The sequence below is a fragment of the Antennarius striatus genome, chromosome 3 (assembly GCF_040054535.1).
Source record: "Antennarius striatus isolate MH-2024 chromosome 3, ASM4005453v1, whole genome shotgun sequence".
NCBI classification, from domain to species: Eukaryota; Metazoa; Chordata; class Actinopteri; order Lophiiformes; family Antennariidae; genus Antennarius; species Antennarius striatus.
The window spans coordinates 6,732,236-6,760,091 of record NC_090778.1 but is presented as its reverse complement, the minus strand read 5'-3'; the positions used below and the strand labels follow the sequence as shown (position 1 = coordinate 6,760,091).

General features: G+C 41.2%; 1 protein-coding gene across 13 annotated transcripts in view; it reads left to right on the top strand.

Annotated features, from left to right (window-relative positions):
• Positions 1-27,856, top strand: part of fbrsl1 (fibrosin-like 1) — a 346,529-nt gene that overhangs the window by 21,110 nt on the left and 297,563 nt on the right. The window lies entirely within an intron of this gene.

Here is a 27,856-nt window from a genome sequence, read left to right as displayed (position 1 = left end):
ATTTTACATTAATGCATGTTTTTCATTATACCGATTGTAAAATTAAATACAGTGCACGGTAATCTTGAGCCCATACCACAATGGCCAACATAAGATTTTTTTTGATGTTAGGGGGAAACCGGAGTACCAGGAGAAAACCCATTCAGACACGAAGAGAACATGTGAACTCGACACAGAAAGGCTGTGTTGAGAATACTATGATTTGAACCCATGACCTTCTTTCTGCCAGGCAACATAGAAACCACTATGCCATCATATCCCCACTTCTGCAGCCTATAACCCGTTTGACATTGCTGTTCAGCCAGGATTGTCCATAACCATCATGTGCTTATTGACCAGATCCATGACAGGAATCACCCACAGACAATAGAGCTGAAGTGAGCTAATGTGGGTTTTGGGGCCTTTCAGTGAAAACAGGAGGCATTGTCTGCAGCAGGCACAATGGTGTTTCTGTTCAAAAGCAGCACAAAGATTGTTGGAGTTGGGAGAAGTGAGGCTGAAAAGGGAGAGGAGAGAGAAAAGCACATGTTCACAAAAGCAACCTGTTTGAGGGTTGGGTCTGTTGCTTTGAACCTGCACACTGTGGAACTTTCACAGCTTTTCTGTTTTTCTTGTTGGACCTCGATGTCAAATGTCTTTTTAAAGAGAGGGAAGAAACTGAAATCTGTGGCTTCTAATGAGATTTCTGCACTTGATATGACCTCTAAGAACCAATGTACAGTCATTTCACCATCTGGCTGTGGGAAGCCCTTGACCTAATTGCATCCTTATATGGAATCTGAAAAGATCTGGAACTGGAATCTTTACATATTGGTAGGTTTTTCCAGACATGGCAATATCATTGGCTGCACCCTCGTATAATGTTCCACATAGTTGGGAATCAGTCCATTGCTACTGTCATCACAGCTGCTTGTACTCCTCCATCTGTTTGGTCCAGCCTCAGGCACGAGCTGAGGTAATGCGCTGGAGGCTGTTGTCTGTTGTCTGTTGGCTAACAATGCAGCAGGCTCTAAAGTGTACATCATTTTTTTTGTAAAAAGTTGATATTCACGGTATTGGAGGTGAAATTCCATGCAAACAAACGTCACATTGAAATGGCCCTGTCCTCAGTGATGAGTGTGACCTCATGATTCATTGGTGGAGGTGATTTGGGGCATGCTGCACATATAGCAATCGTTACTTCATAAAATCGTTCTGAATTCTTACTTAATATCATGTTATTGAATGTGTAGTATCCAATAACTGGGCTTGCGCTAGCCATTCGCCACTTCGCCATAGGCAAAGTAAATTCCATATTTGGCTACAAAGTTTTTAGACTGTGTAGCCACAGTGGCGTTCTTATTTTTACGGAAACTTACAAAACGTACAACTTTTTCGATCGCTAACGGCGCTTGCTATTTCCGCTAGCGAGCGGCGCTAGCGCCGCTACTTCCGCTAGCGAACGGCGCTAGCGCCGTTATTTCCGCATGCCGACGGAATTTAACCGAAGCATGCCAACGGAAATAGCCAAAGTGACCCGAACTCTCCCAATCATTAAATATGTACTCGGGTCATGACCTCCTCTCGTCCAATGAAAAACAAAATATTGTTTTTTTACAAGCTGAACCCGCGAATTAGTGTAAGACAAGGCGAGGACGATCGATTGAAAGAATCCAGTGTTTTTTAGTAGAGTTTGTGTTAAAGTCCTCATTAATAAACAAATGGTGAATGCTGAGAGGGGGTAGGAGTGGTCACAGACCGGTCAGAAGGTCAATGAAAGATATTATCAATACTTGTTTGTAGTCTTAGACTTTTGTTCCCTATGACCATCAGGAATAACCAGCGATGCATGTAAATATGTATTCACCTCGCTTGCTATTTTTCATGCCTTTTTGAATTGAAATGAAAAATCATGTTATTGAATTTAAAAACAAAACAAAACTATGGCATACCAATGGTGTTGGTCAAAGTTGAAATGTCTTCTAGTCTAAGTAAAACTTTCAAGTAAACATTGAGTAATATTTTGTATGACTATATCTTCACATAGTGAATGGAAGTTTTCAATTGTTGAATCTCACATTAATACCTGCATAAAGTAGGACAGAAATAAAGATAGTTCAGCTTGAACTGTTGACTTTAGTGTATTTTTGTAGGTAAACTAAACTGAAGATTTTGCCCTCAGAATGCAGGAAAACAACCCCCGGACCCCCACGCCCCGCAACGGTCGTGGGTTGTACGCGCACTGTGCCACTGTCTCGGACACAGAATGTGGCTTTCTGTGGCTTGCTCAATTCTTTTACACTGAGCCACAGTGGCTTAGTCATACAAGCTCCTAGTGCAAGCCCAGAATAATATGTTATAGCATGAAGTGGTTAAGTACTGTATTACATGGAAAAAATGCCCTATCTCCTGCTTTGGACACTTTTATTGTTTGCTCTTTGGTGTAAAACCACTTAGACCAACAGATTTGGTAAACGTGGTGTTACTTGAATGATGTCTGCTGTTACAGTCATTGCTTCTTTCCACCTTTAAGTGGGCCAAGCTGCTTCATTCTGCTTCCATTCCAGCTGAAGAGAAGTGAATCCAGTTTACTGATTCACCCAGTGGAAAGTCAGCTTGACCAATGTTCCCTCTAATTTGTGTCTGGGCAAACACACAAGCTTCCTGAGCATAATGCGTACCACTGTGAGCAACATCAGATGTGCACGCTGTGGCCACAAAAAAGTATTGCACTTGTTCAAAACCTTGGATCATGGCAAGTTACTTAGCTTATTAAAATAATCAAATTACAGCAGCAATTTTCATTTGTTTATTTTTAAACAAAGTGAGTGATTCGGCCCACTTGAAAAGAAAAAGACAAAAATTGTGTTCTTCATGAGATGTCTAGTATGTTATACAGTATGAGAGAGTCCTGCTTTGACCTAGGTGAGGTCCAGTTGTAGCCTGGCTTATTCTGAAAGACATTATACCACATATACACCTTTAAGACATCAGTTTGTTCACAATAAAACATTCACATTTTGCACAATGACATGTGCTGTTGCTTGTGATACAGTGTAAATTCCTGTAACTCTTGGTCTGTAAAATATCGAATTACTGTTTTTGTATTAGCATTTCTACTACCAAAAAATTATCTAGTAGTAACAGCATTTAATGATTAATATCTCTAAATAGAAAATCTTAATGTCATTAAAATATGCATAAATCTGACTTTAATTTTATCTCATTTTTCACGTGGTTGTACACTTTGTCCTGGTTGATGGCTTTGTCTGCTTCTTGCTTTGAACTTTCTCAAAAAGAAAAATCTCACTGCTCACTGTTTCACTGCTTGTTCGTTTATTTGCATAAGCTTGGACAGTCATTCCATCTTAAAAGAACTGCATTTCTTTCTTACTTCGGCTTTGTGAATGCACGGTGCGTATAGCAGGGCGCACATGCAGCACCGACAATGCTCTGATTGGCTGCTTAGAGTCAATTTTATTTTGTGCGCTGCATAAAATTTCTTGTGTTGAGAATGTGCAAGCAGTGCGCACACATGCAGCTTAGAGGGGTCACTGAGCCTGACGTCAAAGTAGTTTTCTCTCTAATTCGTGTTAAAACAAATAAAAAATGCAGTTGGGTAATCAGACTGGTGATTTTATATTTTTATTGAATTGGTGCATTAGCGTGATATGAATTTGTACAGCGATTAGCTATGGCTGTGTGAAAAGACTCTGCTGCAGAGGAAATGATGCCTTGCGTCTTAACTGTTTGTGTTGTAGTTCTGTGAGGCTACCTGTCAAAGTTAATCAGCCTACAATGATTGGCTAAAAACAGACATCCTGACCAGTGAGCTACAAACGCACCCACACACACACCCACCCACCCACCCACACCCACACACACACACACACCCACCCACCTACCCACCCACACACACACACACACACACACACACACACACACATGCAGGCTGACAAACATGCAACCTCTCTAATACATGTTTAAGCTCATATATTGAATTCATAAAGGATAAAATACAAAGAACAGATTTTTCCTCTGGCAAGTCTTAATGGAGGCTTGATAAATGGTGACTGACTGAGCCTGCATCAGTACAATGCTGCGTTACAGTCTGTTAGCAGAGCTTCAATAAGAAAGGATGCCTGAAGATATTTATTCAAACAAGATGATCTGTTACTCCCGCCTCACATCCTCCCAGCTTCTTTCTGTGGAGCTGCTGATGGAGGAAGGAAAAAGCCAAAGAAAATTATTTTCCTGACTGGCTCAGATTACCTGCAGCACCTTCCAGGATTTACACACTTTGTTTGATTGTGGTACAAACTACAATCAAGCTTTCTACTAAGTCTGATGAGAGTAGAAAACCCCTGAATAGATAATGACTTCTATGGCAACAGCACTGAGAAGGCAATTGAAATTATTCTGCTGCTCCTTTTACTCATAATTGATCATTTCTAGGATATTAAAAGGCTACATTTAGGTGTTACACACAGAAAACAACATAATCCTCTTAGCTTTGTCATCATAATAAATGATAGTGTCAGCCTTTATCTTCTAGCACTGCTGTATTTATCTCCCCCTCCACTCATTGACCTTGTCTTCCACATTATTAACAAATCATCTGTGGTAACATCATACACAGTAATGTTTGCGATCATTATATTTTCTGGAAATTACAGTCGCATAGTTACTCTTTACATTGCTTATGAGCCATGTTGTAAATGTTTTCAGTGTTATATAAGAAGGGGAAATGAGGTGAGAAGTGAAGGTGCAGCGCAGTGGCGTTCATGGAAATATAATCACACATTCACCCGGGATCGAAAAAGTGGCACACTTTAAATGGTTTTAAATCAGTAGTAGCCCCAGAGTGGTCCCCGTCAGCTGAGACTGAACACTGCAATATGTGGTGAATGGCAAGTCCACGGCTGGCTCTCTCCTCATAAATGCACGTGATTGTGAAATGGATGAGGTGTGTAAACAATAACAACCTCTAACTAAGACTTAATGGGTTTATTTTTGCATATCGGTGAGTGTTTGCGTAGGTGACGGAACTGCTCCATCAGATCACTCTCAGCTGTTGAGTAACAACCCTCCCCAAATATATGAAATGTCTCCTTGGGATGCTGTTAATCAGCCTCTAATTTGTGTGTATGCCAGGCAGAGGAGTGCTGGCATCAGCCCTTGCTCGTAGGGCCACAACAGAGAATTACACCCATATAGAAATAGCGGAGGTGAGCCAATGTAATATGCAGATCTAGAGCCAGTCATAATGAAAACAATAATGAGAAGCAACATAATAATAGCTCATAGTCACTCTGTGGAGAGTCAAACCTCTGCCAAGGACGAGTGATCATTGTGTGCTTGTTTAATATTTGTCACCATAAACCATTGTGGGCCCCAGACGTCTCCAGAAAGGTTCACCAAATTCTAATGTGTCAGCGCCCTTGCTCATTTGCACATCACAGCTCACGACTTCACCTCGTTGCAGATTTTTGGTAGGCAGTCACATGATACCGTAGGCTATTGGCTGACGGCATCCGGAAGTGCGCTATGTTCCGTGAGTCCCGGACTTCCGCGAGACACAAAAGTGCTTTAAGCAGTTGATAAGAGTGTGGGAAAAGGTCATACAGATAGAAGGTGGTTTAATATCAGTATGGGGAGGGTTAATAAACGTTTAAATTACTGTAAATAATAAGATAGTTTGTTGTTTTGTCACGGAATTCGTTAATCACGTGTGGTTCCTGGAACGCATTACCCGTGAGGAACGAGGGCGGACTGTAATCCTAAAAAAACCAATTTTTGTTTCACTTTTCAAAATGGCCGTGTTGTGATTTACAGAGAGTGAAGGGATAAAAAAAAAAAGACCATTATATTAGATGAAACTTTAATGATGCTTTTTGGAGAAATTGGGTCATCAAAGCCTCAGAGGACAGGATACAGATGAGGACAAGAAAATGGAGCATGTACGATATGACTATTTTTGTAACAAACCATGTAGATAGACTAACACTACATTTAAAAATCATTAAAATAATTTCAAAATCAACAAGAGACTTTTACTACACGTTTGTGTTTGAATACTTGTAAAACTGAAGTGGAACAGGCAGACTGTAAGATTTCAGTCACAAGATATTATTGTAGTAGATGATGTAGATAATTTATCTTCAGGAAAATCTTAAGAATTCACAGGGAAATTGTGTTTTAATTACAAAGACAAACCCTTCAGTGTGTCTCAATACTAGTGATGGTGGTGGCTGATGACTGTGCTGAAACTGAGGTTGATAACATCAGAATGAAGGAAAAGATGCTGAGAGTATCATTCAGAAAACAGCAGTGAACTGATAGGCTGACAATGAAAGTGTGCTACTCTGCTATTGGACAGATGTGACCAGCTGGAAATAACAGCACATATCCTCGTTAGCAGCTCCAAACAAGGCAGTCAGTGACTGCAACATCCCACGACTTACCCTGACCTACTTTAAGGGTAGGTCAGGGTCATAGCTTCAGGGTATGTCAGTTATGCACTAACTTTGACCATATAGCAAAGCTAGTGCATAGGTAGATCAAAGCACTAGCTTTGATCAAAGCACTAGCTTTGATCAGAGCACTAGCTTTGATCTACGGTCTTATGCTAACCTTCTCCATTGTCTTTCTATCTTATCCGGTTCCTGAAAGATAGAGGTAAGCTCTTACGCCCGAGCCGGAGTTCGGGCCCGACCCGACCCGAAATTCGGGTCAGGTCAGGCTCAAAAAGTCAACAATTACTTTAGGGCCGGGCCGGGTCGGGTCGAGCTTCAATACCCTCGGGCTCGGTTCGGGTCGGGCTGGATTTTTTTTGGAGTCGGGTCTGGCTTAAGATCTTAAGATCCAAGCCCGACCTGACCTGGACTTTTTTAATATATATTCATGTATTATGTATCTCAAACAATCTATGGGTATTAAACTAAGGAATACCCTTATAAAATAAATAATTTAGGTAAAACATAGAAGGCGCTGTATGAGAAACATCCATCTACCATATCTGCTCCGTTCCCTCCGTGCGTCAGCTGTATTTTCTCCTGTCACTTTACCTTTCTGATTTTACACGCACTGAATGTAGAGGTAAGATCTTAAGCCCGAAAATCGGGCCGGGTCGGGCTCAAAATGTCAATAACTATGTTTGGGTCGGGCTTTAATACCGTCAAGCTCGGTTTGGGTTTGGCCGGGTTGGTTTTTAGTACCGTCAGGCTCGGTTTGGTTCGGGCCGGGTTGGCCTTTAGTACCTTCGGGTTCGGTTCGGGTCGGGCTGGATTTTTTAAGCCCGATCTTACCTCTACTGAGAGTACAAATGTTGAAATTTGACCTTCACCTAGTTTTAACAAGGTCATCATCTCACTTTCATCCCCTTTGCTGCCCAAGTAATATGCTTTTTGTTTCTTCTTTCAATCTGTAATGGTTGCGAAGATATTTGGTAGAGTAATGAATGAACGAACAGACGAACACACGAACACTGACAATCACAATACATCACCGCTTTGAAGCGGGATGTAATAACAGGAAATTTAGAGATTCCACAAGAGGTGTGACTGAAAGGAAGTAATGACAAATCAGCTTTGGCCCCGGGGCAACAGAATGGCCTTCCTGAATTTGCTTACGGTTTACCATTACTCAACACTGTCTCCAAACTTTCATAAATGCTGTATCAATTGTTGTAGTATATCATCTAAAGTAGATTTAAACTAAAACCTCCTCAATTTATATGGCCTAGAACCTCTTTGTCACTGGTTACAATCAAAATTAATTTGCAGCATTACTTGTAAAATATTTGGAATTGTTGGAAATGTCAATTAAAAATAACACAGAGGTAAAACATTCATGCCACGCGTAGTTTTAAAAAATGTTTTGTGTCTGGATTTAAAATGAAGTGAGACATTTGTCCGCTCACCATCTGTTTCACAGCTCTACTACAAAACAGGAAGTGGCGGTGCGGTTTTGTTGTCATAGATGTGCTACCAGTTGTCGTCTCAGGGATTTGCTTTTCATTTCAATCATTCTGTAACCTCTGTCTGGTTGTAGGAGATTTTTTAACTTTTTGTTCCTCATTTTACTAATTAACTGTTATCATTTTAGTGAGGTTAGACAGACATTCACAAACGTCTCGGATCAGTAAGTCATTTGCAAAACGTTGTCTGCAGTCTCATTAGGGTTACAAGCCGCACTCTGATCTAGATGAGAGACGTCTCTATTTCCAGTGTGCTGTTGGATTTTCTGGGACCATCTACGAAGTGCAGAGCCAGGACTACTGCTGCTTAAATTACTGCAGTTTTAGGGGAAATATCTCCCCACCTATATATTTGAATAAGCTCACTTGAAAAGTCTCACGTTGTCACACGCCTAACCACTAACAGCGCGTCTGCCAGAAAGAATCACGTAAACAATATGGCATAAGGCATCGGGCAGCGAGGCATTTTGTTGTGGTTACGCCTTTTGTCCACACGACAGCGCAGATATCTGGGACGAAAACGCTGGCCAAAGTGAAGTTTTTTTAAAAGTTCTGCTTTGTCGGGTGGACTCTGTAACCTAAACTTTTTCTATCTGGGGGGCGTCTCCCTGCTACGAAAACCGCTGTGACGTTAGTGTGTGTGACCCATGTCTATATGTACACACAGAATGGACAGAGTTAAAATCGGCTATTTTCTGACGTATAACAGCTCCACGTTAAAGACGCATTGATTAACATGCTTGACAGTTGTATATTTGTCTCTCTTCATAAAGTTTAAATATTTATTCATTCATTCACGTTCCTCGACGAAGCCAGTTCTGGGTCCGGCAGGGAAGCTCTGCCTGCTGGTGGGAGAACTCTGTGATGGAGGCTGTCCTCAAGGAGGAACGCCGTGAATTTCCACACATTCCGGTCTCATTCTCGGAGTTGTTCTTCTTATAAACGTGTTGATCAATGCACTTATGCGGGTATGTGTGGACATGGCCTGATTCACGTAGTGGTTCGGTTTGTGCCGTGAGTAGTGACAGCGATATAAGGCAGGTGTTTTCTAAAACAAGGGAAATATTGTCAAAAAAAAGTCACCTAAGACCTGCCGCAGCAGACAAAAATGTTATTTTTAAATAAATACCAATGATATGACCCAAGAATAATTACTGGTTATGCCTCAACATTACAGAAGCACAATCATTGTCCATAACTCAACCCCAACCACCCTCCTCTCCTGTATATGTTAACTATTTTCATTTTCGTCATGTCCAAATGATCATTTTCCATACTGTGTGTGTGTTTGTGTGTGTGTGTGTGTGTGTGTGTGTCTCTGTGTGTGAAATTACTTGCACAGTACACACACAGACACACACACACACACACACACACACACACACACACACACACACACACACACACACACACACACACACACACACACAGTGTACTGCCATCACTAGAATATACACGTTTTGTATACTTCCTTATTTTGATGACATTTTCACAGGCTTTCTGCAAAATGCCACAGACTTCAAACTAATTCAAACTGATATTTTAGCACCCTGTAGATGTCGTACTAGAGCAAATGAAGCCTCATGAAGCTTCGAACCGCAGTGAACCGATTGTGATGAAAAGCTTCAATGCTTCATGGAGCTTTATCTGCCCATCACTAACTATACATAGACTTCCCAGTTAACATAATTTTAGAGTGTCATAACTGTTCCAGTTCCGGGATCGAGTCCCGCTCTGTGCGGAGTTTGCATGCTCTCCCCATGTCTGCGTGGGTTCTCTCCGGGTTCTCCGGCTTCCTCCCACCTCCAAAAGCATGCGCTTCAGGTTGATTGGCTGGTCCCACATTGCCCGTAGGAGTAAGTGTGTGTGTGCATGGATGTCTGTCTTTGTGTGTGGCTCCGCGGTGCACTGGCGTCGTGCCCGGACTGTCCCCTGCCTCACACCCTATGCCAGCTGGGATATGCTCCGGCTCCCTGTGACCCGCTGCAGCAGATACAGCGGCAGGAAATAGATGGATGGATGGATGGATAACTGTTCCAACAATTTTCATGTTTTTGAGCAACAATTTTCATGTTTTTTAGCAGAGTGTCCAACCACAGGAACGAGACAGAAAATGGCAACGAATTCTGAGTGAAACTAGCTGGCTAGCACAAACAGTCTGTCCAGCTATGGTTTCCTTTTGGAATGAGACAATTAATGTAGTATCCAAAATGCTCCTCGGTCATCTGACAAAAACTGTCTTTAAGTAACTACATACAGTTCTGTTCATGTAGTCAGCTAACAGAACTATCACTTCTCTAAAATTTCTTTTCCACTTGATCTTTTGACAGGTGTATTTTCTTTTGACATAAGCTAATTGCGAAATTGGGAAAGAAGCTATCTTTCTCTAGTTAGCCTGCTAACATTCATCTACTACTTCTCAATGCCCGCCCAGTGCAATCCATGATTTGCCAACACAAACTCGTTACGTCACCTGGTTGATTTTTGACTACGCTGGGTACGCTTAGTTTATAATACCAATACATCTGTTTTCGTATGTTTGGTATGAAGTCTGATATTATTGTTTTATCATAGAATTTACACGGGTCCCGCTAGTGCTTTTGTATAATTTATTAGGACTTTTTATTGGGAAGAAATAAACTAACCTTATTCACATTTCTTTGATTCTCTTACACATCAGTAGTCCCCTGTTGGCAGTGCTACAGCAACTAATTATTATTGGAAAACTTTTCCTCGTCGTGCAAGCTCACGAGAATTACAATTAGTTTTATTATTACTCATGTCATCGTCACTGCAGCTTATCTTTCATGAGATTGTCCCCTGTATTATTTTTCCTGTAATCTGATACCAGGTTATTTTTAGGTGTATTAATACAGCACTTTGTATATAAGTAGTATTTACATAGGCTAACCGGACAAAATTGTAAAATTAACATTTTAAATTTTTATAAATACACAAGGACAAACTTGTTGGTACCCCTCTGTTAATGAAAGAAAAACCCACGATGGCCACTGAAATAACTTGAAACTGAAAAAAGTAATAACAAGGCAGTCACAGACTGCAACATCCCATGACACCCCTGAATTCAAAATTTTACCCTGACCTACTTGCATAGGTCATAGATCAAAGCTAGTGCTCTGACCTACTGTCGTTGATCAAAGCACTAGCTTTTATCTATAGTCTTAAACTGGCCTTCTCCCTCATCTAGAAAAGCACTAGCTTTTATCTATACAAGTAGTCGTCGACTTACGACCTATGCAACTTACGACCGACCGACTTTACGACCACAATGTCCGGGTAACGCGGGCATTCCCTCCAGCCACAGTACTAACGCTCTGAGGCTCCCGCACTCTCTTCAGTCACCACGGCGCACACACGCTGTTCAGTCACATTGAGATCAATAGCCCAGCCCACTACTGATGGGCTGGGCTGCTCAGGAGGCTGTGACGGAGAAATGTATGAATGGCGTATGGAAAAACTGTCAAGCGTTACGTGAACTCTTCTGCTGGATTTGAAAGTGACGAAGAACTTGATCAGATTCGAGAGAAAATAGTGAAACTGGCAAAAAACCTCTCCTTGGAGAACTCACGAATGATCGCGCTGTATGAAGAACTGATCGCGCTGGAAGAAGAAAGAGTGGAAGAAGAAGAGAGAAGAGAAGCAGAGAAAGAAGAGGAGGAAACAGAAAAAATGCTCACCACCAAAGGCTTGTCAGAAGGCTTTTCCCTGTTAAATAAACTCCATGCACACTTTGAAGAAATGGACATAGAATATAGAAACATTTGCAAGGATTGAACGGATGGCAAACGACGCTTTCCGTCCATATCGTGAAATTTATGAGGAGAAAAAGAAACGAACAATTCAGACAAAGCTCACAATGATTATGAAAAGATCGTCTCCCGCTCCCACCAACCCACACGCTGCCCCCGCTGACGATCCGGACGACCCCCAGCCAAGAACCAGCGCTGCTGGATTTAATTTTTACTTAAGAGTCGATTTACGACCAAGTCGAGTTACGACCGATCTGTCGGTCCCAATCGCGGTCGTAAGTCGACGACTACCTGTAGTCTTACACTGGCCTTCTCCCTCATCTTTCTATCTAGTCAGTTTCCTGAGTGTAAAAAATTTGACCTTGATCTAATTTTCTCAAGGTCAAGGTCATCATCTCATTTTCATTCCCTTTGCCGCCCGAGAAATATGCTTTTTTTTTCATCTTTCTATCTGTAACGGTCGCGAAGATATTTGGTGGACAAATGAACAGACAAATGAACAGACGAACGGACGAACACATGAACACTGACAATTACAATAGATCACCACTTTGAAGTGGGATGTCATAAATTAAAAATTACTGAAAATTATCTCACAAAAGTCAGACATTTCTTTGTAACTGTGGTTCAGCAGAATCATTAAAAAAAAAAAAACAGACCTGGAAAAAATATTTTGTTGCACAACCTTTTAAGGCAAGCTCTGCAGTCAAAAATTTTTGTAACGGTCAATGAGATTTCTGCACTGCTTATAACCTTTATCTTTAACACACATGTCTAAATTTTTTTCTAATCCCTTTAAACAACTGTCCTTCATTTCCTGTAAAGGCCATGTCACTAAACAGCACAGTAACTACTTGTCACCCTTTATATAGTCAGACTGACTGAATGTTTGAAGACACCTTTGATTTTAATTACAGGACAAAGCTTACTTAACGTGTCTCTATGATTAAAATATTTTCAATCTTTTCTACGAGTACCGTTACTTTTGTCCAAGCCTGAGCATTGTCTGGCTTTATTGTTTAATATTCCGTAAATTTGTATTTAGGATTATTCTTGTCAGTTTTACGTTATTTTAGTTACCATTTTGGGTTTCTCTTCCATTAATAGAGGGCTACCAATCATTTTTTCCACATTTGAAAGTACAGGTATATCCTATATAGCGTATTTACAATAATTTGAATATATTAAAAATATATATATAATGTCACATTTTTCCTGGACCTTGGTAACCTCTTGCTTCCATACAGGAATTCCGGGTTTAACCAACGGTTAAATTCCACAGAGTATCACTGGGATGATTCAGATGAGTTACCAGTTTTTAGGTTTAATTCCACAAAAAGTGGCTCATTTAAAGTTAAACTCGCTTTCAGTGGATCTTCACAACGAAGGAAGTATTTACTCCCTTGTTGATCTGTGGCAGTTGTGGTTATGGGTTGTATGTTCCGTTGTGGCTTCAGTGCATGTACCAATGTGAATATCTTTATGATAATATTGTCACTTCATTGTTGCACCTCTTTTAAGGCTGTGAGTTTATCTGTACCGGGTTGGATACTCTTTCTGTGTTGATTTTATTTCCCACGGTCTGAAGCACTGTTTGTCTTGAGCAGTGCTATTTTAGAGGAATAGCTCATCTGGCTGGGGATCAGTTTCCAGATCCATGCTGGTGATGTGGGTTTGTGGTTTGCGTGCTTGAATTAGCCCCGACACGTGACCATTTGACTGACAATTCTGCTTTAAGGTAATTTTTGAGCACTCACTCGAAAATCACCTGTGCCAATAAAAATCCTCTGCAGCAGTTTACTTCCACTCAGTGTACTCTACCGTGATGGGAGCTCATAAATCAATCAAGCTGAAGAGTCATTAAAACATCGAGAAACATCTTGCAGGAATCATTTTGGAAGAATTCCAAATATGCAAAAGCACTATTGGAAAATCACATCTATCCGCTTCCTGCACTCAGGTGTCACTATATGAATATTTCTTTACAGAAAGAGTTTGCAACCTGCCCACATACAACAAAACATTTTTCCAGTTAATACATTTTGGGGTTGGACCCTTCGGCCTCTGTAGGATTTGGTGTATTGTGTCTCTGTCAGTCATAATATGGAAGGATGGTTTGTATTGTTGACTGTTCTCTCACAACAACACAATTTTGTAGTCAGATTCCAGCTGGAGGGACTTTTTTGTGTTGGAGTTCCATGTTCTAATTGTGCTTGCTAGCCTTTGGTTTAGAATTATGGACCTTATATCAGCTTAACTTTGCTGCCAGTGACTTTGAGCAGGATGGAAGGTGGAGGTGAAGGGTGGAGGTGGCTCACAGGGATGGGGCAAAACCAAAGGCGTTTGACTTTATTTCATCATGTATGTTTGACTATTTGCAGCAGATCATTTTCATTCACCATATGCCATAAGATTCGAGACATTTTTCATCAATTTAGTGCTTGATAGGAAGCAGATGATGCTGTCCCAATCCATTTCTTCTCTGCTTGTTGACCTCAGTTTTTCCGTCCTTGTTCTCTGATTTTGTAACTTTTCTACAAAAATCAGGTCCTGAATAAAATGATCATAAATCCCTGGACATCCAAAGAGAAAGCATTAAGAAGCTCAGCCACAGTCCCACCCAGAGTCAGCGTCACATCCCACTGTCGATGCACGACATAAATGTTTTCATGTAAATCAGTCCTGAAAGGAACCACAAACTCTTCTCCCTCTGCCATGTGCTTTCTCTCCCACTCTCCCATTTTGCATTCATCCCCCAAGCATCCTTGTATTAGATTTAGTTGATGCTACGTAGAGAAGAGGCGAGGTCAATAGTTTGTCTCCCTGCCTTATAAATAATGTGGCTCAGAAGCTGACAGAATGGGTGTGGATGATGGCAGTAAGGATAATATGACTTGAGAATTTTCTCTGGTACGACTACCGCTCCCCAGCTTGTTTAATCTCAGTGGTAGATACTGGTCTGATCTTGGTGTTCTGTTTCTTTTCTGCTTTTTGCTGTTTATGGGAGATTGTCTGCTTCTTTTCTTGCGTCACTGCTCAAGTTTTAGCTGAGCAGGGAAGTTTTTTCTTGTCAAAGAGCCATATAATCGCATTATCCTCCACATGTGTTTTGGTTTTGACAGTGAAAGTGTGTGTGCGTGTGTGTGTGTGTACGTGTGTGCGTGTGTGTGTTTGTGTTTTTGAGGCAGTAAAGTTTATGTGTGTGTGATAATGCTTACTTGTTAACTTTTTGTGCATACTCTCCTGAATGTATCCTAGTGTTTGTGTTGACTGATGCCGCTGGGTTCACACACTCCGCTAAGATTTGAGCGTTACAGTCCACTGCTGCTACTGCTACCAGCGTCCAGGAGAGTTCTTTTGTGCTGTAGCAGGGCAGCTGAAGGGAGGGGGATGGCTGAGGTTCGTGGTGAGGGTGGGGTGGGGTTGATTTCCTGTGTCACCCATGCTTCTTGTGGTGAATACTAGTATGAAGCCTGTTACAGCTCAGTGAACGAAGTGCTGGACGTTCACCAACGTCCGTGATCCTGCCTTCATATTTGCATTTGAGGTTTCACATGAGAACATTCACTTACAAGTAGACATGCTTGCAAACACACATCACCGTCAGTGCACCTGTACACACATTTTGTTTTCGCCAATAAAAACATTTGTTATTAATCAATAAAATAGACATGTCTTGATTTATGGGTAACTAACTCCCTTTATAAGAAAAGGATGCCCTGAGCCAGTGGTAAGGATCTGTATCAGAGAGATTCTGATGTTCTTTAATGTGTCCATATCAGCTGACATTACTTGTTGGCGCTCAGGTCAGGAACCTGATTGGTCATCAGACTGGATGCATCATGATGGCTAGCAAGGTTGCAAACAGTAATTCTCTGAACACCATCCCTCTTTGGAGCCACACGACCGTTATTGTCTATACCCAAAAAATGTACACCTGTCAGATATTTGAATGTTATAGTGTAAATTAGATTACTTTTATCCAGTCAGAAAGTCAGGCATTGCATGACGTACTTCACCTCTGTCCAGAGTTATCATTGTTGATGTGAGACCTGACCTTGTTAAAAATTCAGAAGGTTCCTACAGATAATGTTAGACCAACATGTTTCATTCCAGTGAATGAAACAGTTTTATTATCATTATCTCTACGGGACAGGACATCCAGAGGGGATACAAGATAACCTGCAGCTTGTGTTAGCTCAGCTTGTAACTCTGATCCAGACGTCTGATGATAAAAAGGCTTTATTAATTTATAATATATTATTTTAGTTAAAAGGACCAGGATCTAACCCTAACAGTGATTTGACGTAAAACTTTTGAAAACTGCCTGTAATTTTCAGCCGCTGAGTCAAGTTAAATGTTTCAGTCTTTATATTTACTGTGTTACTTGTTTGGAGGAGTCCTTATGTTCCAGCAAATGTACTGAAAGAGCACATCAAGTGAAGGATGTGTCACTCCTTTTCAGGCCTCCCTACCACATTATGCTGGGGTTTTACTAAATGAAATACTTAATATACAGTATACAACAACCAGCCCGTCTGGGAAAATTACCCTGGATTATTTTTTCACTGCTGTGACGGTGTGTTCATGCTAATGTGGTGAGCCACAGAAACACAAAGTGAAACTGCTGCAGCGTTTTGTTTACCTACTCAGGCGCTATGTTCAGTGTGATAACATTGCTATTGTCTCTAAACATTTAGTTTCTGATCTGCATGGAAGGAAACATGAAATTGTTTTATTGAACAAAGAACCGGCCTTTTTTTTGTCAGCTTTTTTTGTCTGCCTTTAAACTTATTGACTTAATGCTATTGAAGTTTGACCTTTGAGTATTTGAGTTAAGTAATTTTTGATAACTGAATACTGTGTGCAGCTCACAAATTTCCCCACTGTGGGACAATAAAGGTCTATTATTATTATTATTATTATTATTATTATTAGTTCATTATTTTGGGTACGTATTTGATCAGTTTCAAAGAAAACAAGAGCCAAGGCAGTCAGGGACTACAACATCCTGTGAAGGGTAAGTCAGGGTACCCTGAAAGTAGTACCTGACAAGTGCATAGCTTTGCCCTTCCAGGGTAGGTCAAAGCCAAGTACTAGCTTTGACCATAGATCAAAGCTAGTGAGTCGGTAGATCAAAGAACTACCTTTGATCAATGGTTTTACTCACACTGGCCTTCTCCCTCGTCTGTCTATCTTATCCGGTTCCTGAGTGTACAAAAGTTGAAATTTGACCTTGAAGTAGTTTTTTCAAGGTGAAGGTTATCTCATTTTCATTCCCTTTGCCGTTTGTTTTTTGTTTCATCTTTCCATCTGCAATGGTTGCAAAGATATGCGGTGAACGAACAGATGAACAGAAGAACACACGAACACTGACAATTACAATACATCACCGCTTTGAAGCGGGATGTAATAAAAATTATGGGAGTGGGCTTGCTATTCACAGACAACATTATTATAGGCCTCATGCTGGGACTACAGCCAGAAAACTTGTTGGGACATCCCACAAGATTTAAAATACAGAAAAGGTTATTGCGCAGTGGAAAACAGATATTGATGATTGATGATTTTGGCTAGTAGTGTCAAAAATATATGGAAACCATGTAGCTGCAGAGCAGCTATTGGTAAACACTCTAAATGCACATACGCTAAATATAAATTCAAAACATGAACATATGTACAGTATCAGTTTAAAATGTTTGTGTAGAACCCTTTGAATACATAAACAGACCTACAAATCTTTTTTACACACTTGAATGAGTCAGTGAAATGTGCAAATGCATTTACACACAGCGTTGAGATTCAATCATTGTCACCAATTTGAAAAAGGCCTCAGCAGCAGCTCTGAGAAGCATATCATCAGCCTATGAACAGCATCTCTAGGAAGGCATCTCTACTCTTCTGAGGCAAGAGCTCCCACATTTGAATTTGGATTCTGATTGACATTTTTTTTCTTCTCTGTGTAACATTTTAATGGCTGGGTGTAAAATGCCACTCCAGCTCCTAATTGACTCTTCAGGGTTCCACTGCTGTTGCTTCCTGTCATTCAGCATTAGACTGGGGGGGGTCATTTTTCTCTTTCCAAATATAACTTAATGAAGAGCATTATGTTTGAGGAGTGTTGGCTAATTCGGTGCCAGTAGACACAACGTCCATGGAGGTGTGTATCAGCTGGACGCTCACAGGGGTGGCCTCAGCTAATATCATCACTACAGTATGGATTCCCATTAGGGTAATTTATTTTCTACCTGTGAGTATCACGTTGTGTGATTCATACACAGCGTCTCATTTGATTACATGAAAGGGATGGGGGGGGGGTGGTCAGGGTCAGATCTGACGTTCTCGCAGTACAGGAGGCTCTCTGGCTACCTCTAGGATGTCAGAAGGATTCTCTGCATTAATGAATGGTCCACAGTGTGACATACAGGTCATGAGCTAACATTAGCCATGTAATTGCTCCTCCTCTCGAATCATTATAGATATGTCAACACTTTGCTTGTGATCTCATCCTGTCAGCTACTATTGAAGCATGTTCCTGTTTGTATTTGATAACTTCCTGTAAGAAGAGCTGAAACACAAACACTTTATTTAAATTTTTTTTTTATTTTATATACTGCAGTAATCCCCGAATAGAAATTAATAGCACATTCTGGTTAGTACTGTTAGTCAGTCACGCATGCATGTATATGTTGTGTACAGTCCCTGTAACACACATACAACGGGCTTGTAGGGTAAGCTGACACCTCCCACTATCAACTCACATTCCGGGTGGCTTGGTGGTAGCGGGAATCGAACTGCCGATCTTGTGATCATTGGACGACCCGCTCTACTGCCGAGCCACTGCCCCATCCCCTTAGACTAGAATGATTAGAATGTTGAACGTAAAGCAACAAGTACAGAAATATGTCAATTGTGCTCATATGGTGCTTTTCTAGTCTGACTGACTACTCAAAGCACTTTACAGTTCTTTCACACACATACATTCACCTGCTTTAGTAGAAATGGTAATCACTCACACCATCACTCTTGCATCAGTGAGACAGTGGGACATCTTGCCCAAGGATACTTCAAACCACAACCATCTAATAAGTAGATACTCTACCACTGAGCCAAAACCAGTATGTATTGTTGAGCTTTATATTGTGCTCCAACCTTGTATTATTTATTCTCCTTTATTTCCTCCTGATGTTGTAGACCAGGGGTCAGCAACCCGTGGTTCCAGAGCCATATGCGGCTCTTTAGTGCCTCCCTTGCGGCTCCATGGAGATTAATCACAAAATTAAAAAAACAAAAAAAACTTAAAAGAAAAAATAGACAGATACTCTACTCCTAGCTAAAAATCTTTACAAACAAAACTTTATTGTTGTAAATTTCCTATGTTTTATCGTGATTTTAAAGATTTAGTCAGGCACCTTTTGGGACAGTTCAGAAGCGATGTTGGGTCCTAGACGATTAAGAAAGCAGTGGTAGTTGTATGGCAGAACAGTGGGTGGGTGATGAGGGCTGTGGCATGAGTCCTGACCAATCAGGTGAGACTCCCAGCATCCCTGGCCACCTGAGGTCGGGTCTACTCCTCGCCATCAGTCGCGGCACTACCATTTTGTCCTGGAGTGCATGCTGTCGGCACGTGTCAAGTTGTGAGAAAGAGCTGCTGTCCTTTATTTAATAAAGGATAGCAGCGTTGCAGCCATTCAGTGGTAAGTGGAGAAGGTCCACTGCTTGTCGATACACATATTTGTACATTTATATGAGTTCATACGGAGTAGACGGGAATTGAAATTTGCGCTTAGCCACGCTAATCGCGCTACCCACGCTAATCGTGCTTGCTGTGCAACAAAACATAATACAGTAATATAGTAATGGAAGTTAAACTTAAAGCACCAAATATGGTACAACAGAGTAGTCACATTGTGCATCATTCTCTCCAGGATGTGCTTCATGGAAAATAAATATTCATGAATCTCATTATGCATTTGTAGCGTCAATTTGATAGTAGGCTACTATAGCTAATATAGACACTAAGAGCTTGTGTTGCCTTCAAATAAGGCTTATAATTGTTTTGCGGCTCCCGACAAGTTTGATTTGAGTTTTTTTGGTCCATTTAGGCTCTTTGAACGTTTAAGGTTGCAAACCACTGTTTTAGATCATAGGTAGCAAGCAAGTAGTTGCTTGTTTATGGTTGCCAAACAAGCAACCAGAGTTTCTTGTTTGGCAGATTCACCAAACTCTTTGTACAAACCGGCCACTTTGATGAATCATATGTGTTCTAAGGAGTGGAAGAGTAAATGTGGGTTTGATCAACAAAATCTATCTTAACATAATTCAGAAAAACAGTAAAGGGTAAAAATTGCTGGCCTGTTGCTTGAAATCTTGTGGTAAAAAAACAACAACAACAACAACAACAACACAGTGACAGTAACATGATTCCCTTTTATTAGCAGTTTAACAAGGAGAACTGAATGCATTAATGTTAATAAAGGTGTTAATGAGGCATCATTGGAACATTACTGTGCAGTAGTGTTTGTGAAAAGCAAAAACATCTAGCTCAATTGAACTTTTTAATAATGTCTATTATTTATTTGTCACCGACGGCGCCTGCACTGTTTCCTGCCGGAAGACCCTGCAGCACATTGTGAGAGCAGCTGAAAAGATCACTGGTGTCTCTCTCCCTTCCCTTACAGACATTTATAACACCCGCCTCACCCGCAAAGCCATCAGCATTGCAGGTGATCCCACCCACCCCTCTCACAGCCTTTTAAGCCTGCTGCCATCAGGTAGGAGACTGCAGAGTCTGCGGGCCAGAACCAGCAGGCTCAAGGACAGTTTCTTTCACCAGACGGTCAGGAGGCTCAACTCCCTCCCTGCTCTGTCCCCTGCCATAGCCTTGAACTCTACCCTCACACTGCCCTGCCCTCCCCCCAGCACCTAACTACCTATCTCTCCCTCCCCCCGTCAACTCAGGGACTGCGCACACGTCACTTCCACTATGAGATTAGAGTGTATAGAGGTGTTAACCATCCCTTGTGTTTCGTCTAATACTTCGTGCTGTACTGTCTGACGTACTGTCTGTTTTGTACTGCTTGTTGCACTGCCTGTGTTGTACTGCCTGTGTTGTCCTGCCTGTGTTGTCCTGCCTGTGTTGTCCCGTGTTGTATTACCTGTGTTGTACTGCCTGTTGTACTGTCTACTGTGGGTCAGAGAGGACTGCAATTTCATCTGTGCTGTATGTCGTGGATATATGGTACATTTCACAATAAAGCAGACTTTGACTTTTTGACTTTTGACTTATTTAAGGTAAAGAAATGTGCCAGGTTTCCCCTGAACTATCGGTGTCTTCTTTACTTTTTAAGGAAACAATAGGGTTTGCATGATCTGATTATTAATACAAACAAGCGTTCATGTCATATACTCTAAAACGAGGAAAACAGCAATTCTGCCTATTTGAACATGTGGTAAAATGACATTATTGTGATTTATTTAAACACATGAAGATGAAATAATGATCAAATAGGACTGTGAATGAACTGCTTGCCATTCTTTGTAAAGTATGGGGGACAACCTCTGCCTGAGCTGGAAGTGCTTGCTCCCTTCTGTATATTTATGAGCATATGTGCTAGTCTTTAGGAGCTCGGTAACTCTGTGGTGTTAGTACGTGTGTGTTTATCTAGCTGTGGATGAATGCTCCAGCAGTCAGGCTGCATGTGTATTGTCAGCAGAGTCCCAGGAGGCTTGCTCCAGGCAGGCAGAGTGTTAGTAATAGACTGATCTACCTACATACTGCTGCCTAGCTTCTCTGCTGCTCCAGGGAGCAACTACTGCTTGGCTGGCTGAGTCTGCTGCTAGGCAGACACGTAGCAAGCATGCACACAAACGCACGCAGGCACGCACATAGTCACACAACAACAAAATGCACACAATGCACATTACTTTAACTCCTTTAACTGTCTTTGCTGTGATCATTTAGAAGAATGTGTTGCATTGTTATACATTTTTTTGTTGGAGCGATCACAGCACACTGATGTCATCTACATTGTAGAATCAGAATTTAAAAAAAATAATTCAGATTTACTTTAGAATTAAGCCTGTTTATTCTCCTTACTGCAATGCTCTGCTACATTTACAGCTCCTGCACTCAGGATAATGTTCTCAGATTAATCTTAAGCCTGGTGGCTTTTGAGACGGCGTCAGATCGTTAGCGTCAACTGTGGCATGTATTCACAGCAGGGTGGTTAAAACATGTGTCTCAATTTGTCATTGGGAGCCTGCAGCAACTCCGTCAGAGACTTCTCAAAGACTTGGAGTCAATCAGTCCTTCTTATCTGATGCCCCTTCAGTCAGAAAGCAGGAGCGTTAGTGCTAGATAAACTGATCTGTCAGTTGTGCTGAATAGACTATGTGCATGTGGAATACAGAAGTGTTCTTGTCCTAATATGAGTTCATTTATCAGTAGATTGGCTTGTCAGTCATAGTAGAAAATATTCACGTGCAGTTGGCTGTAATTATGACCAGCCTGCAATAAAATTTCTAGATAAATGAATGACATTTATCAATAAGAAAACTGGCTGCATACTGAGGATTCCCGGGTGAAAGCAGTGTCTTTGATGCAATCAGCTCGGTGTCACTGGGTCAGCAGGACGGATTAACAGCTGCTAAACGGTGCAACCCGTGGCGTATTGCCTGCATTTTCACTGCTTATTTTCTCAGTGACTGATACTTTGCCTCTGAACCTTTTACGACTGCCAGAATTTATTCTTCCTCAAGTGTCTTCAGATATTTTTCTTACAGCTGAGAGGCTTTGCTGTTTTTCCAAAGCACACAAACTGAAACACGGATGTCAGCATAGCTTAATTTGCCAGCTTTGGTATGAGCACTTGGCAGCTGACGGTTAAGAGTTTGCACTCGTAAGTTTCTAATGTTTGAAGGTGGCCCCCCGTCGGGGTATCACCCCTCTATTCAGCCGACACGTGCCTCATTTTCTACACTCTAAATGGAAATTAAAGTTGGCTTTCATATTGGTTTACGGATTCTGTTGCTAGAGCTGGGGTCTCGTGGGTTTCAGAGGATGCATGGAGATTTGTCATTTAAATATTGTGTATTTGCACGTTTGTCATAAAAGATGCAGTCCAATCAGAAGTCACTTGCCTCTTGGAGATTCATAGATTCATAGGTCTTTTTATAGCAAAAACATGTTTTTTTTTCTTTATAGCTTGAATTGAAGTTATATTTAGGTAGTCATCTGGTCTGTATTCTTAGCCTTTTTCCCCTTCCCTCACCTTCTCCCATGCTTAACATCTCTGCAGTAAATATCACTGTCATGAGAGTGATGAGGAGGCAGATTAGTGCTGAAGGCTGAGGGTGAGTCAGAGACTGAACAGTCAAAACCACAAGATTTGAGTTACATGTAGGAGATGACGAAGTAGACAACACAAAAGGACCGAGAGAGGAAGTCAAAGCAACCACGAGGACAAGAAAATGGTTCTGTTTGTAGCCTGAAACAACACATTCAGCACTAAAAAGTGCCAAACAGTTTATTTATGGCATTGAATTTACAAGTTTGTTTCCTTCTTTTTGTACTTTTCCATAACTGTTGCAATATGTAATTTAATGGATGACAAAAAAACAACTGCAAAGAGCAACAAATCAAAGCTGAGGATGGTAATGTGGAAATGAATAATTTAGATGTATTGCAACACACTTGCAATTGAAATCTGCAATCCAGCCAGTGTAGTCTGTGCGTGTAGTATGAGGGAGGCCTGCTGCTCAGCTGCCTTCCCCCTAGCCCAACATCTGCTGAGCGCAGGAAGCATTTGAAGGATAATTAAAAGGACTGGCTTCCAACTCATTTCCCGCCTCCTGTGGCTAAGCAGCAACATTCTGCTCAACAACAAGAATTGCAGTTATTTTGGGAATTAAGACCGAAACACAGAATTAAATATCAAATATGTGCAACAAGCAGATGTCTTCATTTTCTTGTCACACCAGTAACATGTTTGATCATTTCTTTTCATGCATGTGGGTTTGATGACTTCCCAGTTTATGGTGGTCAATGTGAAAGCTGTGTTGTGTTACATGATGGTGGGGAGATGGTCGTCCTGTTGTACAGTTGACTGTGAGTCGTGTATTCCTCACCCTTCAAGAGATATTTTGACAGTCAGCAAAAGCTTTCCATTGCTGTTAACAGATAGCTACAGGGGAGAACTGGCATAACACCTCACCTGTAATGCTGTTGCAGTCACCTGGATCATTGTAATGAGTCAGTGTGAGTTTTAGAGTGTTACCTCATGCTGAGATGTTAATACAATCTGGTTCACCAAAGGCTCAAGCCTATGCTTTGTGTTCCGTGCAAACAGTAATACTAAGGCCCCGTCCACACGATAATGGATATTTTAAAAACGCAACTTTTTTGTTGTGTTTACGCCTTCCGTCCACACGACAACGCAGATATCCGGAACGAAAACACAACTTTTTAAAAACGCTGGCCGAGGTGGATTTTTAAAAAAACGCTGGGTCTGCGTTGTCGTGTGGATGGCGTATTCGCAACTTTTTATAAACGCTGACGTCTTGCCTGCGACGAAAACCGCTGTGACATCATATTTATGGGCCCGTGTGTTGCGACAACAAAACACGGATGATTCCTATTGGATAAAATTTGACTCAATACTGCCACCACATGGTTTGGCATGCTTATAGCAGTCTTCGAAAACGCACTGGTGCGTTTACGTATGGACGGAGATTTTTTTAAAAACTCTGTCGTGTGGACGGGAATTGTTTTCGATGCGTTTTTAAAAAGTTCCGTTTTTAAAAAAATCCGTTATCGTGTGGACGGGGCCTACGAGGAGGTGTATTACTTCCTTCAACACTCGAAGGCCTGAAGCATTTATTGAATATCAGCCATATTTTTATGAGCAATCAGGATTTGTCAGTTTACAGAGCTCCTTCTTTTTAATTATTTTCTTTCCTTGATTATTTCCGTCCTTTCTTAAAGTCCAGCATCATCCAGTTGTGCTATAATCCACAGTCCAAATCTGCGAGGAAATCTTGCCCATGCAGCCTACATCCCTTCAGTCTGTCTCCTTTGTGAGACACCGGTCATGTGAATAGAGCCCAGAATGTAGAGCCAGCTGTCCTTTGCCTGCCAAGTCATGTGCAAGTCACAAAGTAATGGTGCTACTTGAAAGAGAAAGCAATAATCAATTTTGTAGAGTTAGTCCCTGAAAGGCTTGTTTTGTTCTTGGGGCCTGACAATTTAGGCCTGAAAGGCCGGCAGTGTCTTAATGGAATACACAGTGCTCTATTGTTTAGAGCCCCATGCTGCCCAGCATGAAAGTACATTTTTGTATTTCTGAACAATAACTCTTCATTTGAGGTCTCTAAATTTGCAGCCCTGTTATGTTTTCAGCTTTTTTGACACATCAGTGAAGTGGTTTTGTTCACCACCTACTTTTCCAGGTTAAGACACCAAAGATGAAACTGGCCTAGAACTAAAGACCCTTTGACACTCTGACACAACGTAGATTTTCAGTGGGGCAGCAGTCTGAAGCCAAAGCTCTTGTGTTGAACTGGTATTTGTAAGTAGTTATGACTGCCACAATTGGCTTTTGCTGGATAACATGGAGCGGGGGTGTTGGGGTGATTTGCACGCTGGTTTTAAAGTCTTTTGTTGGAGCTGGAAGAGGATCACTCAGATGCTGCTGCAGTGACTAAGATGTTGTGAAACCCTGCTTTTCGGCTTCCCTGAGCCATTTTTACACACAGATCTCACAACAGCATGCTGTGTATGATTTTAACCAGTGAGCTGATGTTCTACTGTCAGAAGAAGCACGAATTACAACAACAGTGTTGGGTTGTCGTGTGACATCATACACTGTATAAGCGTCAAGCTTTGCAGGTACTGGATAAACCTAACAGTCAATATTTAGCATCTCTGTTGATCTTGTTGTCCAGTCAGAACTTCAAGAGATGCTGAACTTTGATAGATTCTGAGAAATTTAATGTTGATTAACTAGCTGCTTTATAAATCTTCTGGTTTTGAGTCAACCACACAAAACATTGTCAAACCGTCACAGCCCAATCCTTCCTCCTCTTTGTACAGATGTCTAATTTGGCTCAGAAGCAGAGCAACACTGGCCCCATTTAAAAATGCTGTCAGGGTGTAATAAAGGTGCACTAGTCCCACCTTCAGCAAGCTGTCTAAACCAGCCCATTGTTTATGTGCTGAGGAGAATTCTGGGAGCTTAGAGGGACTGTTGATACATTTTCTTTCCTCGTCTGTCAGTCTGGCAGTCCGTCTTTGGATGAAGGGTTCTGACGAGACATTCACACGGGAGCCGCCACTTAATTCCATAAACTAATTGATCAAGCAGAGAAAATTAAGAAGCATTAAGTTTGATAATTGATTAAATATTTCAGTCATCTTTCTTGCTAAAAGTTCCAAATAAAATCCACCTGCTTGGATGTGAGAATTTGCTGTTTTTGTGTGTAGTTTATAAAAGTCTCCCATTTAAAGAATCTTTTGGCTCTGGTTTGGTGGTGAGACAAAGACAAAGATGTCACTTTGGCCTCACCCAAGTTATCAGTAGATTAATGACAGTAATTGTTAGCAGAAGCCCCGTTTCTCACTCAGATGGAGCTGTTTACAGCTTATGTACGATACAACAGACAAATGCTTTAAACAAACACAGCATAAAAGCAGTGGCTATGTTAATGTAATTTATAACAGTACCAAATCCATGAAAGGCAAACTAAATAAATGCTTCGTTTTCTGCCTGGCTGTGTAAATTTAAATTTATTATGGGACTGATGTTCCACACAAATCACATTTAAATGGAACTGAAGACTTTTTAAGAAAAAAGCCCTCAACAGTTGTTCACATCCTTTAAACCTTAGACCGCTGACCTATTTTTGCCATTTTTTGGTATCTTCGATATTTGTCTCTATATACCACATTAAAAGTATTTTAAGATACCCATTCTTGGTATTTTTATCTTCAGCACAACTTCAGCTATATGAAGAGATAGTTATTATTTCCCTATCTGGGCTTGCGCTAGCCATTCGCCACTTAGGCGTAGGTGAAGTAAATTCCAGATTGGCTACAAGGTTTTAGACTGTGTAGCCACAGTGGCGTTCTTATTGTTACGGAAAAAAAGGCTAAAACTTACAACTTTTTCGTTCGCTAGCGGCGCTCGCTATTTCCGCTAGCGAGCACCGCTATCTCCTTTAGCGAGCGCGCTAGCCCCGCTGCTTCCGCTAGCGAGCGCCGCTACTTCCGCTAGCGCTGCTACTTCCACTAGCGAGCGCTGCTAGCACCGCTATTTCCCCATGCCGACGGAATTTAGCCGAAGTGACCCGAACGCTCCAGATCATTAAATATGCACTCGGTGCATGACCTCCTTTCGTCCAATGAAAAACAAAATTATTGTTTTTCTACAAGGTGAACCCGCGAATGTGTGTAAGACAAGGCGAGGACGATCAATCAAAAAAATCCAGTGTTTTATAGTAGAGTCTGTGTTAAAGTCCTCATTATGAGAGGGGGTAGGAGTGGTGACAGACCGATCAGAAGGTAAATGAAAGATATTATCAATACTTGTTTGTAGTCTTAGACTTTTGTTCCCTATGACCGGCAGGAATAACCAGCGATGCATGTAAATGTGTATTCACCTCGCTTGTGTAACCCAGTATTACTTGTACTGTTAGTATTATTTTCTTATTATTTCTGTTCGAACGGGTTTTTTGGTTGAGTACGGGGTTTCCTATGTGCCCTGAATGTACCTCTGTGCCAATCACTCACACCTGCTCAGAGCTCATTAGCTTTTATGAGCTGCAGCTGTCCACATGGAGAGGGATGCTGTGGAAGTTGGGTACAGAGCAACAGGCTAGAGAAGTTTGGTGATGAGCGGGACACTGTGAAAGTTTACTACGGAGCGACACGCTGGAAAAAGTTTGGTGTTGAGCCACGGAGAGTGGATGTTTTTTCTTTTTGTTGAAGATAATCCTGATGAGTAACATAAACCAGAAAATGCAAATTAATTATAAAACCAGTCGGGATATGATTTTCTTTTCAAAATGTGATGGAAATGTGTTTATTTTGTTGTTAATTGATCACTAATAGTAACTGCTCCCTTCCTTGAGT